At 45.9% G+C, this 13,309-nt stretch overlaps 1 pseudogene; it reads right to left on the reverse strand.

The window, feature by feature from the left end:
• Positions 1-11,626: 11,626 nt before the first annotated feature.
• LOC116458385 (argininosuccinate synthase-like) lies at positions 11,627-12,876 on the reverse strand (annotated as a pseudogene).
• Positions 12,877-13,309: the final 433 nt, after the last annotated feature.

Consider the following 13,309-nt stretch of genomic DNA (forward strand, 5'->3'; position numbering starts at 1 on the left):
TCAACAGAGGCAGCAGGCCTTGCTGAGCTGCGGTGGGCTCCACCCAGTTTGAGCTTCCCCAGCAGCTTTACCTACTCAAGCCTCAGCAATGGTGGATGCCCCTCCCCCTGCCAGGCTGCTGCCTTGCAGGTCGATCTCAGACTGCTGCACTAGCAGTGAGCAAGGCTCCGTGGGTGTGGGACCCTCCGAGCCAGGCGCAGGATATAATCTCCTGGGGTGCCATTTGCTAAGACCGTTGGAAAAGTGCAGTATTTAGTCGGGAGTGTCCCATTTTTCCAAGCACAGTCTGTCATGGCTTCTCTTGGCTAGGAAAGGGAAATCCCCTGACCCCTTGGGCTTCCTGGGTGAGGCGATGCCCCGCCCTGCTTTGGCTCACCCTCCATGGGCTGCACCCACTGTCCAACCAGTCCCAGTGAGATAAACCAGGTACCTCAGTTGGAAATGCAGAAATCACCCGTCTTCTGCATCGATCATGCTGGGAGCTGCAGACTGGACCTCTTCCTATTCGGCCATCTTGGAACCAAGCGGAAATTTTTCATATAAAGTGTTTCCTCCTCTCCCAATGTCCCATGTCCCTAATAATGAGAATTTGTGATTACAATAATTTTAAGAGAAAAGAATACAGTTGCTAGCAGAAAGTCATGCAAATTAGGGAGACTGGAGTGTGAGACCTCCTCCCTCCTCCAGCTGTTTTTCTTCCACTGACAGCTGGCAGCAGGGTGGGGTTACAGGAGCCTCTGCCTTCTCTGGGCTGGATGTGTCAAACCTGTCTAATTCCAAGGAAATAATCAGCAGAGGCCCCCTACTTCCTGCCTGTGTCTGCCAGTATGCAGACACCATGGGATAGGAGAAGTGCTCAGAGAACTGTGCATTTGCTTTGGTATCTTAATCCTAAATCCACTTCAAGATTTGGGGAAAAATGAGCAACCTCCAGTGTTAAGTGTGAAAAGTCGATTCTTTGCGGAAAGCATGATTGAATTTTCACAATTGGAGAACTTGTCACAGTGTGTGATCTGCCCAGAGGCACTCTCCAAAACACCAAAAATTCTCCAGGAATGTTTTCATCTTTTTGAAACTCCAGTTTGCATTTCCAGGAGCCAGGCTGACCTGTGTGCATAGTGTTCTGTAAAGGCAGTTTGTTTTTTCAGTTAAAGGTGGTGGGAGGAACACTGGAGTGGTGTCCACTGTTGAGAAAGAGATGGGAACTCATTCCTGAAGGGAAGATGGGGATAGAGAGCATTAGGCTGCCCAGGCATGTGGGCAAGCAGTGACAATAGGAGTCTTTGGGGACAAAAGTAAGTCCTGTGCTAGCTTTGCCAAGAGAAATATCAACTGATCTCTTTAAAATGAGATCCCTCCCACCCCTTACCTGGGGCCTGGAAAATGTGGTCTGCTAGGTATGGAGACACCAAATAAACTGTACTGAGGCTCCCTGTGTGTCAGTAACTACCCCTGGCAAATGCCAAAATGCCTCACTTTGCTCTTGGAATTTACAACTCAAGGTGTTTGTGTCACAGGCCAAGACGGGAGAGGAGGATCTGGCCATCAGAGGATAGACTGCTTCCCACATGCCAAGGCGCCTCCTCTTGTATTCACGCACAGCATTTTCCTGAAACTGGTTACTGAGCCTGGAATTTCTGTTAACGTTCAAAGGCAAATGAGAATTACCAAGCTGAGAGGAGGGCTGGGGGTATGCTATCTTCCTTTAGTCCCTTTCATAAAAGCCCCGGTGCTGTCCAGCTGCCTCTCTTTCCAGAAGGTGGTGGTCCAGTTTTAATTATGTTAACAGAGGGAATACAGCTAAAAAACGACTTACTCCATCAAAATCTCTTCCACTACCTAGAGCACAGAGACCAGCAGATTTGGCTGTTTGAATCCTCCCTGCCCTGCATGGCTTTTCTGAACCTCGGATTCTTCGCCTTAAACTCAGGGGTTAAAACCCTAAGAATTAAGCGAAATAAAGTATCTAAAGTGAGCACGGAGCCTGGCCTAGAGGGTTGAGTTTCCTCCCCCTCCCGGATAAGGGAAGCGGTGATGAGGCCAGGTGGAGCCCGAGGGCCTTCCCCGGAGGCGGTGCGGGCAACAGGTGAGGGCTGCGCCCGGGAGGGTCCGGGGAAGGTCCCTGGGCGGGGGAGGGGGAAAGGGGCTGCGGCTCCGGCCAGCGGGGAGCCCTGGCCCGCCCTCTCCCTTTTTGGACCTCCGAGGGAGACCGGCTGAGAGCTGGGCCAGGTGGGCTGCACCGAATGGGGAGAAGCGGCTGCGGGAGCCGCGGCGGAATCCTCAGCTGGAGGGCGCCCCCAGAGGTCTCCGGGCTCCTTGGTAGGCGCGGGAGGCGCCCATGGGGCTCCAGCCGGGGCCTAGGAGGCGGTGACAGACGGCTGGGGATGGAGGAGGCCAAGCCCCGGACTCTCTCCCAGGAGCCCGCAGGGGACTTCCAGGCACCCTCGACGGCGGACCGAGGTAGGGCGCGGGGCCGCTGGTGTGGGGACCTCGCTGGGCTTTGGGGTCATGGAAGGCTCCCAGACGCTCTGGCCCCGCAGGCGCTGCTCGTCACCGGGACCGGGCTTGGTTGGAGCTGGGCAACAGCAGTTACACCGCGGCCGTTGCTCCGCCCAGGCCAGGGCAGTGTGGGGGCCGGGAGGAAGGGGACGCATGGTTTCCTCGGGGCTCCTGTGTGGCCAGCCTAAAAGTGGGGTTTTGGTCGCCTTGTGGTGAAATATCTACGCCTCTTCCATCCTCAGTAACCAGTATTGATTTTCCTTAGCGTCTACTGTTAACCAAAGCGACCACAACCTAGATGACAGCCCCACTAGAAACTTTGAGGTCACTGGGTTAGAATCTCTAGAATCTCCACTTAGCAGCTGTGCAACACTTGGCAAATTGACTTCCTGTTCCTCGGATTTCTCACTTATAAAACAGACACTGTGATACCATCTACTTTGTAGGGTGAGTGTCAGTATTACATGAAATCATGAGAGTAAGACATTTGGTAGATGGTCACTCAATGAATGTGATGATTATGGCAAGGAGTTGTTTTTCAAGGGAAACTTTCCTGTGAAATTGGTTTAATACATTTATTCATCTGCATTCTTTGTTTCTTTTCTGTCCTAAGGAACTACACAACAATGAGCAGGCTTAAGAAAATATCAACTTTGGTAGATGCTAAATACGGCTTAGGACGAAGTAAGACATCCTTGACAAGACAAAATTCAAAAGAATTTTGAGAAAAAATAATTTAGCCCCCCTTCCAAAGATAAGAGCTTACAGTGATAGTTTCTATATTCATTAATAAACTTATGTTTTTAAAATGGAAAAAATGCTTTGACCGGCGACAGGTTTAGGGGAATTCATTTCACAAGTGTCTGGAGCAACAGTTAACTTCAAGGCCAACGTCCAGACATTTGGCCAGGTAAAGAATCATTTCCCACTCATTTGCTGTGCCAGTGTGGAAAGTAAACACGCTGAATAAACGAAAACAGCTGTTGTTACTCTCATAGTCACCCTCTGCATCCTTTCCTGCTGTTTTCCACGTGCTTTATCCCCCAAATCTAAAAGGCTGTAAGCCAATATGACTAATAGCAAAGGTGGTCATGAGGGCATTTTTCCTCCTTCTGTGACTCATTTCTTTCTGTGTGAGACGACTCCATAGACACAACACAATTGAGTCTTGCATGTTATCTACCCCTTTATTTAAAACCCAAAGAGGACTTACCAAAAAGAGAAGAAATCTCTTTAAAGGTGAACAATGCAGTCAAGTTACTTGCTCACAATCACATTTGTAGGCTAGCTTAATAGGACTTTGTATTATAATAAAAAGTGTTTCTGAATTGCTTTTTAGTTCATCATCACTGTATTCATTATAGTTCTGTTTCTGGAGAAAAACCTAATTTTTTTTTTTTTAAATGACATCTAATTGCACAGTCATTTTCAGCGATACAAAAGCCAACATTAAAAATGAGCAAAGGGAAATAATTACAACTTGCAGGCTGGGAAGAGGTAAATAATCTGATATGTAGTTCTTGTGCGTGAGGGATTTAATTAGACATCAACAGAAAAAGAATTTTTTTTCTGAAGAAAAAATTAATTTAATCCACAATGTGTTTAGCTATAGAGAGTTTTATTGACAGAATTCCTTTAATGTTTTTCTGATTCATTTGGTGCTTAACAAAGGGATTACTTTAGCTCTTGTGTCTTGATTGACTATTGTATGATTCTTTAATCTTATATTGACTAGTGAAATAAACAAAATAATTATAGGGTGAGATTTTAATATGTGCATATCAAACTTGGACATCTCTGTTAGGGAAGCAGGAGCCTAGAGGAGCCAGGATGATACCGTTTTAAAATCAACTCCATCTTAAAACTAGCAAGGCACATTCCTTGCCAGTCATGACCCGTGGTCCTTAGATGTTTACAGCTAAAGTAGCAGCTTGTTAACACCTGCAAGGACACACTCCTACAATAACAGAAAGTCCAGATGTCCCAATATTGTGCTTTGAATATAATTGTAGTTATGGTTTGAGGTCCTCACACACTAGAATATCAAGGATAGTTTTATTTAAATCAGTATTATACATTTTGTCATGCTGTCTGCTCACCCTCATGTAGACTCAGCTTAGCCTAGTCTTTACATACATAAGACCCCCATGGCCGGGCGCAGTGGCTCACGCCTGTAATCCCAGCACTTTGGGAGGCCGAGGCGGGCGGATCACGAGGTCAGGAGATCGAGACCATCCTGGCTAACATGGTGAAACCCCGTCTCTACTAAAAATACAAAAAATTAGCCGGGCGAGGTGGCGGGCGCCTGTAGTCCCAGCTACTCGGGAGGCTGAGGCAGGAGAATGGCGTGAACCCTGGGGGGTGGAGCCTGCAGTGAGCCGAGATCCTGCCACTGCACTCCAGCCTGAGTGACAGCGAGACTCCGTCTCAAAAAAAAAAAAAAAAAAAAAAACCAACAGCAACAAAAAAGACCCCCTACATAAGAAAAACTTAAAGCAAAGATGGTGCGTTCCTCTGCTTGCCTTCTGAGGGTGCTGTACTCTGGAAGGGAGTAGCTTCTAAATAACTTGCTGCTTTCATTGCACTCCGTGACTCACCTTGAATTCCTTCCTGCGTGAGACCCAAGAACCCTCTCTTGGGGTCTGGATCAAGACTCCTTTTCTGGTAATGAATCCAGGAGGCAAAAAATAAGGACATTTAGGAATTGAGCAATTCAGTAAACATTTGTGTGCGTGTGTGCATCCACGTGCATACATACACTTATGTGTAGAGGATCTAGAAAGATCTTTATATTCTTTGAATAGAGAAGATACACATTTCCCCCCATATGATCATGGTACATTTAAAATAGTTGATCCCATATTTGGCCACAAAGAAATTCTTTTTCTTTTCTTCCCCTGGAGATGGGGTTTCCGTCTGTCACCCAAGCTGGAGTGCAGTGTCATGATCGTAGCTCACTGTAACTTCAAACTCCTGGGCCCAAGCAGTTCTCCCGCCTCAGCTTCCTGAGTAGCTAGGACTATAGGTACATGGCACCATGTCCAGCTAATTTCAATTTTTAAATTTTTTGTCGAGATGAGGTCTCACTATGTTACCCAAGCTGGTCTCAAACTGCTAGCCTAAAGTGATTCCGATCCTTCCCCACCCCACCAGCCTCCTAAAGTGTTGGGATTACAGGTTTGAGCCACCACACCTGGCCTAAGCAATTCTTGATACATTAAAAAATAGAAGAGGTATACCACAGGCCATGATATGGCTTGGATCTGTGTCCCCACCCAAATCTCATGTTGAATTGTAATCCCCAGGGTTGGCGGTAGGGCCTGGTGGGAGGTGGTTGGACATGGGGGCAGTTTCTCACGAATGGTTTTGCACCATTCCTCTAGTGCTGTTCTGCTGATAGAGTTGTCGTGAGATCTGGTTGTTTAAAAGTGTATAACACCTCCCACCCTGCTCCTGCTCCAGCCATGTAAGATGTGCCTGTGTCCCCTTTGCCTTCCGACATTACTGAAAGTTTCCTGAGGCCTCCCAAGAAGCTGAACAGGTGCCAGCATCATGTTTCCTGTACAGCCTGCAGAACTGGGAGCTAGTGAAGCCTCTTTTCTTTATAAATTACCCAGTGTCATGTAGTTCTTTTTTTTTTTTGGAGATGGAGTTTTCGTTCTTGTTGTCCAGGCTGGAGTGCAATGGCGCGATCTCAGCTCACTGCAACTTCTGCCTCCCGGGTTCAAGCGATTCTCCTGCCTCAGCTTCCCGAGTAGCTGGGATTACAGCGGCATGCCACCAGGCTGGCTAATTGTTTTTTTTTGTTTGTTTTTTTTTTTGTATTTTTAGTAGAGACAGGGTTTCACCCATGTTGGCCAGGCTGGTCTCGAACTCCTGACCTCAGGTGATCTGCCCACCTTGGCCTCCCAAAGTGCTGGGATTACAGGCGTGAGCCACCGCTCCTGACCGTCAGGTAGTTCTTTATAGCAGTGAGAGAATGGACCAATACAGGCCACAGTATTTGAACATAATTAAAATTATAAATTAATAATTTAAAAAGTATCTAAAAATCTTGACCACTTGGATGTGAAGAATTATACTGCCAGATAACTTTTGGATTGTTAAAGAAATCAATGCTGAACTTGCACGCTTAGCAATGTAAAGTCTAACATTTTATACAAGAATCTGTAGGATATAGCAAAACCTATTTTCAGAATAAAATAGATTGACTTAAATAGCTTTCATTGTACAGACAAGAGACTGAAGATAAACTCATCTTAAGAACTTAGAAGAAATATGTAAAAAATAAAGAGAAAATTAACCAAGAGAAATTAAGAAAAAGGAAGTTACAAAATTAAGGCCGAAATTAACAAAATAGAAAGCAAAACCTAAGTATCAAAAGGTTATATAGGCTGGGTGCAGTGGCTGATGCTGGTAATTCTAGCACTTTGGGAGGCCAAGGCAGGCGAATCACGAGGTCAGGAATTCCAGACCAGCCTGACCAACATGGTGAAACCTTGTCTCTACTAAAAATACAAAAATTAGCTGGGCGTGGTGGCACGCGCCTGTAATCCCAGCTACTCGAGAGGCCGAGGCGGGAGAATCGCTTGAACCCAGGAGGCGAAGGTTGCAGTGAGATGAGATCGTGCCACTGCACTCCAGCTTGGGCAGAGCAAGACTCTGTCTCAAAAAAAAAGGTTATATAAATTCAGAAGTTGGTTTTTTTGAAAAGAGCAATAAAGTAAATAAACTCATCACTAACCAGGTTAAAGAAAAAAGAAAGCACAATTATATGATATTTTGAGTAAGAAAGAGACATAACTGAAGGGGGCCTGCCCCTCCACACATGTGGGTATTTCTCGTCAGGTGGGACGAGAGACTGAGAAAAGAAACAGGGGCCGGGCGCGGTGGCTCACGCTTGTAATCCCAGCACTTTGGGAGGCCGAGGCGGGCGGATCACGAGGTCAGGAGATAGAGACCACGGTGAAACCCCGTCTCTACTAAAAATACAAAAAATAAGCCGGGCGTGGTGGCGGGCGCCTGTAGTCCCAGCTACTCGGAGAGGCTGAGGCAGGAGAATGGCGTGAACCCGGGAGGCGGAGCTTGCAGTGAGCCGAGATTGCGCCACTGCACTCCAGCCTGGGCGACAGAGCGAGACTCTGTCTCAAAAAAAAAAAGAAATAGGACACAGAGACAAAGTATAGAGGAAGAACAGTGGGCCCAGGAGACCGGCACACTCAGCATGCGAGGATCTGCACCGGCACTGGTCTCTGAGTTCCCTCGGTATTTATTGATCATTATTTTTACGGTCTTAGCAAGGCGAGTGTAGCAGGGCAACAGATGGGGAGAAGGTCAGCAGGGAAACATGTAAGCAAAGGAATCTGTATCATGAATAAGTTCATGGAAAGGTACTGTGCCTGGATGTGCACGTAGGCCAGATTTGTTTCACTTTACACAAACATCTCAGTGTAGCAAAGAGTAACAGAGCAGTATTGCTGCCAGCATATCTCGCCTTCAGCCACAGGGTGGTTTTCTCCTGTCTCGGAATAGAACGAATAGGAATGGTGGGCTTTAAACCGAGACATTCCATTCCCAGGGATGAGCAGGAGACAGAAGCCTTCCTCTTATCTCAACTGCAAAGAGGCCTCCCTCTTTCACTACTCCTCCTCAGCACAGACCCTTCAGGGATGTCGGGCTGGGGGATGGTAAGGTCTTTCCCACGAGGCCATATCTCAGGCCGTCTCAGTTGGGGGAAAACTTGGACAATCCCCAGGCTTTCTTGGGCAGAGGTCCCTGCGGCTTTCCGCAGTGCACTGTGTCCCTGGTTAATCGAGAATGGAGAATGGTGATGAATTTTACCAAGCATACTGCCCGCAAACATATTGTTAACAAGGCACATCCTGCACAGCCCTAAGTCCGTTAAAGTTTGATTCAATACAGCACATGTTTCTGTGAGCACAGGTTTGGGGCTAAATTTACAGGTTAACAGCATCTCAAAGCAAAACAATTTTTCTTTGTACAGATCAAAATGGAGTTTCTTGTCTTCCTTTTCTACATAGACACAGTAACAATCTGATCTCTCTTTCTTTTCCCCACACATAACCACAGAAATAGAAAAGGTTAAAAATGATTTAAAGAGAATGTTGGTTGGGCATAGTGGCTCACATCTGTAATCCCAACACTTTGTGAGGCTGAGGTGGGCAGATTGCTTAAGCCCAGAAGTTTGAGACCAGCCTGGGCAACATAGGGAGAACCCCCATCTCTATAAAAATTTTAAAAATTAGCTGGGTTTAGATGGCACACACCCATAGTCCCAGCTACTTGGGAGGCTGAGGTGGGAGGATTGCTTGAGCCCAGGAGGTCGAGGCTGCAGTGAGCTATGATCACACCACTGCACTCCAGCCTGGGCAACAAAACTGTCTCAAAAAAAAAAAAAAGAGAATGTTAACTTTAACTATTTGAAAATCTTGAGGATTTCCTAGCAAAGTATAAATAAATAAAAGTAACATAAAGAGAAGCCGAAAACTTGAACAGACTCATTACCATAAGAGGTTGGAGAAATGATTATAGCTCTATCCTTAAAAAAGAGCTGGTGCCAGGTGATTTCCCAGCTCAGTGTGACCTGACTATTTTTTAAAAAGCAGGTAATACAGTGTTATTTAAACTAGTACATATCAAACATCAATAGGAATCACCTGGAAATCTTGTTATACTGCAGACTGTGATTCAATAGGTCTGAGGTGGAACCTGAAATTCTGTAGTTCTCACAAGCTGTCAGGTGATGCTGATGTTACTGGTCTATGCTCTTTGCACAGCACGGATTTAAATGACTCAAGACCATAAAACAGGCTGGGCATAGTGGTTCACACCTGTAATCCCAGCACATTGGGAGGCTGAGGTGGGTGGATCACTTGAGGTCAGGACTTCCTTACCAGCCTGGCCAACATGGTGAAACCCTGTCTCTAGTAAAAATACAAAAATTAGCAGGGCGTGGTGGCTGTGCACCTGTAATCCCAGCTCCTTGGGAGGCTAAGGCAAGAGAATCCCTTGAACCTGGGAGACGGAGGTTTCAGTGAGCCAAGATCACGCCATTGCACTCCAGCCTGGGCGACAGAGCGAGACTCCATCTGAAAAAACAAACAAAACAACAACCCATAAAACAGGATGGAAAGCTCCTTAAGTCATTTAATAAAGCCAGCACGGCTTTCATAGCTCAATCAGGTACAGGGGATGCAAAGAAAAGGGCATCATAGACTAATTTCACTTGCACATGCATTCAGCAAATGTTTATTGAGCACCTACTAAGAATGTCAGGTACTGTTCTAGGGGCAGGGAATATAGCAGGGAACAAAACAGGTTAAGTCTCTGGTCTCTTGATATTACTTATTGTGATACTGGCAAAAACCTCCCTTGGCATCTCTGGAGTAATAAGAATATCTTTTATATGCCAATGAGGTGACTGGTGGCTGGGAGCCCCTAGAGATCTTCAGGATGAGGGCTGGTTACTGGAAAGGCCAAGACATGATTAGAGGGCTCCAACTTCCAGCCCCACCCTCCAGCCTCTAGGCAGAGAAGAGGGGCTGAAAGTTGAGTTGATCACCAATGGGTAGCAATGTAATCAGGTATGAAGCCGTCATAAAAACGAAAGGACAGGGTTCAGAAGAGCTTCTGGATAGCTGAACATATGGAGTTTCCTGGAGGGTGGCACCCCAGAAGGGCATGGAATCTCTGCTTCCCTTCCCACATGCCTTGTGGTATGCATCTCTTCCAGCTGGCTGTTCATCTGTATCCTTTATAATAAATGGGTCAATGTAAGTAAGTGTTTCCCTGAGTTCTGTGAGCTGCTCTAGCAAATTAATTGAATCCCAGGAGGGAGTTGTGGAAACCCTGACTTAGAGCTGGTTGGTCAGAAGCACAGGCCACAATCTGTGCTTGCAACCAGCATCTGCAGTGGTGGGGCAGTCTTGTGGGACTGAGCCCTCACCTGTGGGATGCAATCTCCAGGTGGATAGTGTCAGAGTTAAATTGAATTGGCAGCCACCTAGCTGGTGTCCACTGGAGAATCATCTGCAGAACTGTTTTGGTGTGTGGGGAAAAACCCACACATCTGGTGTCAGAAATGTTGAGTGACTCTGTGGGAGTAGAGAGTAGAAAAAACACTTTTGTTATTTATGTATCCTTACACTTATTAATACAGATGCAAAAATTCTAAATAAAGTATTAATAAAAATCAAGTTATATAATAATAATATACTGCTATAGAGTATTTTAATTATGCCATATTCTATATATTTCAGGTATACAGGCTGGTTCACTATCAAGATATCTATTACCATTAGTAATGAATTATGATAATACTATAAAGGAAAAAACCATATGATCCTGTCAATATACACTGGAGGAACATTTTATAAAATTTAATAGCCATTCCTAATAAAAATTCTAAGCTAATAGGGTGTGATGACTTTTCTATTAAAAAACAAGTCTAAGTAACAATACAAGGAAAACTGCTTATCTAGGATAAGGACTGTATCTCTAAACCCAATAGCAAACATTGTTCTAAATTGCAAAACTCTGAAATCGTTTCATTGAAATCAGAAATTAGAAAAGGATGTCCATGTGCTATTATTATGTTACATTGTCAAAGTAAGGTAAGAAAATAATTGCCATAAACTTTGAAAAAGAAGAAATAAAACTATTTATGTTTGTCTGTGTGACTTCATTATTTGCCTAGAAAACTCGAGGGACTTTAGTAATAAACTGTTTGAATTGTAGGTCATTTTGGAAAAGTGGGCAGATGCAAGATAAATATACAAAAAGCACCAACTTCTCTCTATATTAGCAGTAAGTACTTTGAAAGGAAATTAGAAAACTATTTTATTTTCTACAGTTTTATACAAGCTTAAAATACTTAGGAGTGTAATTTTTAAAAATCTTTTAATTGTCATTTTATAGCTCCCCACCGCAGCTGCCCTCACCCTTCCCTTTGATGACGACGTTTGCAGGCTTCAGGGCGACCAGGGAACAAAGCTGGGGCCTGGCAGCCCCACTACACTGCCAGCTGGAGAGAACAAGTCACAATGACAAATTATCACAATTAGCGCCTGTACTTGGGGAATCTGCAAATTGGGGAGGCCCCAGCTCCTTATTGTACAGGGGTCTGTTTGGCAGTGACCTTGTTCTGGAGATGACATTCCTTCAGCCTGAGGGAATTGATGTTGATGAACCCGTGGCATCAATTGGCTCATAATCCCCCTGCACGTTCATGCTCACCAGCTCCTTGTTGTAGAGAGACAGTGGGGACCCCCGACCGAGGATGTACACCTGGCCCTTGAGGACGGACACCTGCACTTTCCCTTCCACTCATTCCTGGGACTTGGTGTTACAGTGGCGGACAAATTCACACTCAGGGCTATGCCAGAAACCGGTATACACCAGCTCAGCAAATTTCAAGCCCAGGCCTTGTTTGATTTTGCACACTTCTCGGTATATGGTGAAGGCCTTGATGTCTAAATGAGTGTGGTAAAAGGTGGTGCCTGCTGGGGCCTCGCAGATACCTCAGGACTTCATTCCAATGAAGCGGTTCTCCACGATGTCAATACTGCCCACGCTGTGCTTGCCTGCAACTTCATTCAGGTACACGAAGAGCTCCAAGGAGGTCTGGTGGGTGGTGCCATCCTTGACGTTGGTCACCTTCACGGGGACCCCTTTTTTGAACTCGATCTCAAGAATGTCAGGGGTGTTGAGGGCTTTGGCTGGGTCCTGGGTCTTTGTGTAGAGACCTGGAGGCACTTGGTTCTTGGGGTTCCAGGATTCCAGCCTCATAGCTGATGTGCATGAGGTTCTCGTCCATGCTTCACGGGCTCTGGGGAGTGACTGGAATGGGAACCCGATGTTGCTTTACCTGTTTCATCAGGTCATTGAGGCCCTTGAACCGGTTGTAGAACTTGGGCATCCTCCAGGGAGCAGTGACCTTTATCTGGGGGGCCAGCAAGTAGCAGGTGAGCTCAAACCAGACCTGATCGTTTCCCTTTCCCGCGGTGCCGTGGAACACATACTTGGCCTTCTCCCGCTGGGCGATTTCCACTTGTTTGCCGGCGATGCCGGGCCTGGCAAGAGAGGTGCCCAGGAGCTAGAGGTTCTCATACAGTGCGCACTGGACTGGATGGCTGGCCAGATCAACTCTTTCACAAACTCCCTGCTGGCATCCTCAATGAACACCTTTTTGGTCCCAAGCTTCAGTGCCTTCTTCCTGGCTTCCTGGAAGTCTTCCTTCTGGCCAATGTTGGCCAGGTAGACAACGATGTCATAGCCTTGTTCCTTCAGCCACATGAGGATGCGGGAGGTGTCCAGGCTGCCACTGTAGGCCAGAACCACGGAGCCTTTGCTGGACATAGCGTCTGGGATTGGAGGCTCGAGTTCCTGGCGTCTGCAATGTGTCTTCACGGTGCGGTGAACCACTCGGGCTCGGGGAGCGGTGGCAGGCGACAGAGCAGGGAGGAGTATAATTTCAAAATACCAAAGCATCCACAAAAACCCAGAGAATAGTACCCATAACCCAGCTTCAACAATTGTCAATATTCTGCCCTTCTTGTTTCATCCTGCCTCTCCACCTTACCTACTGGAGTACTTTAAAGCAAATTTCAGAAATCAAAATAATTTCACCTTGACAGTAAAATTAATAAGATATAAGACCTATTTAAAGTTATAAAAGCTCAAGTAAAGTTATAAATGTTATCTGAACAAATGGAAAGACATCTCATGTTCTTTGATGACTTGGAATCATAAAATCTATTTAAAGATTTTTAAACATTTATTTTCAGAGACA

The sequence above is a fragment of the Hylobates moloch genome, unplaced genomic scaffold (assembly GCF_009828535.3).
Source record: "Hylobates moloch isolate HMO894 unplaced genomic scaffold, HMol_V3 SCAFFOLD_19, whole genome shotgun sequence".
NCBI lineage: Eukaryota > Metazoa > Chordata > Mammalia > Primates > Hylobatidae > Hylobates > Hylobates moloch.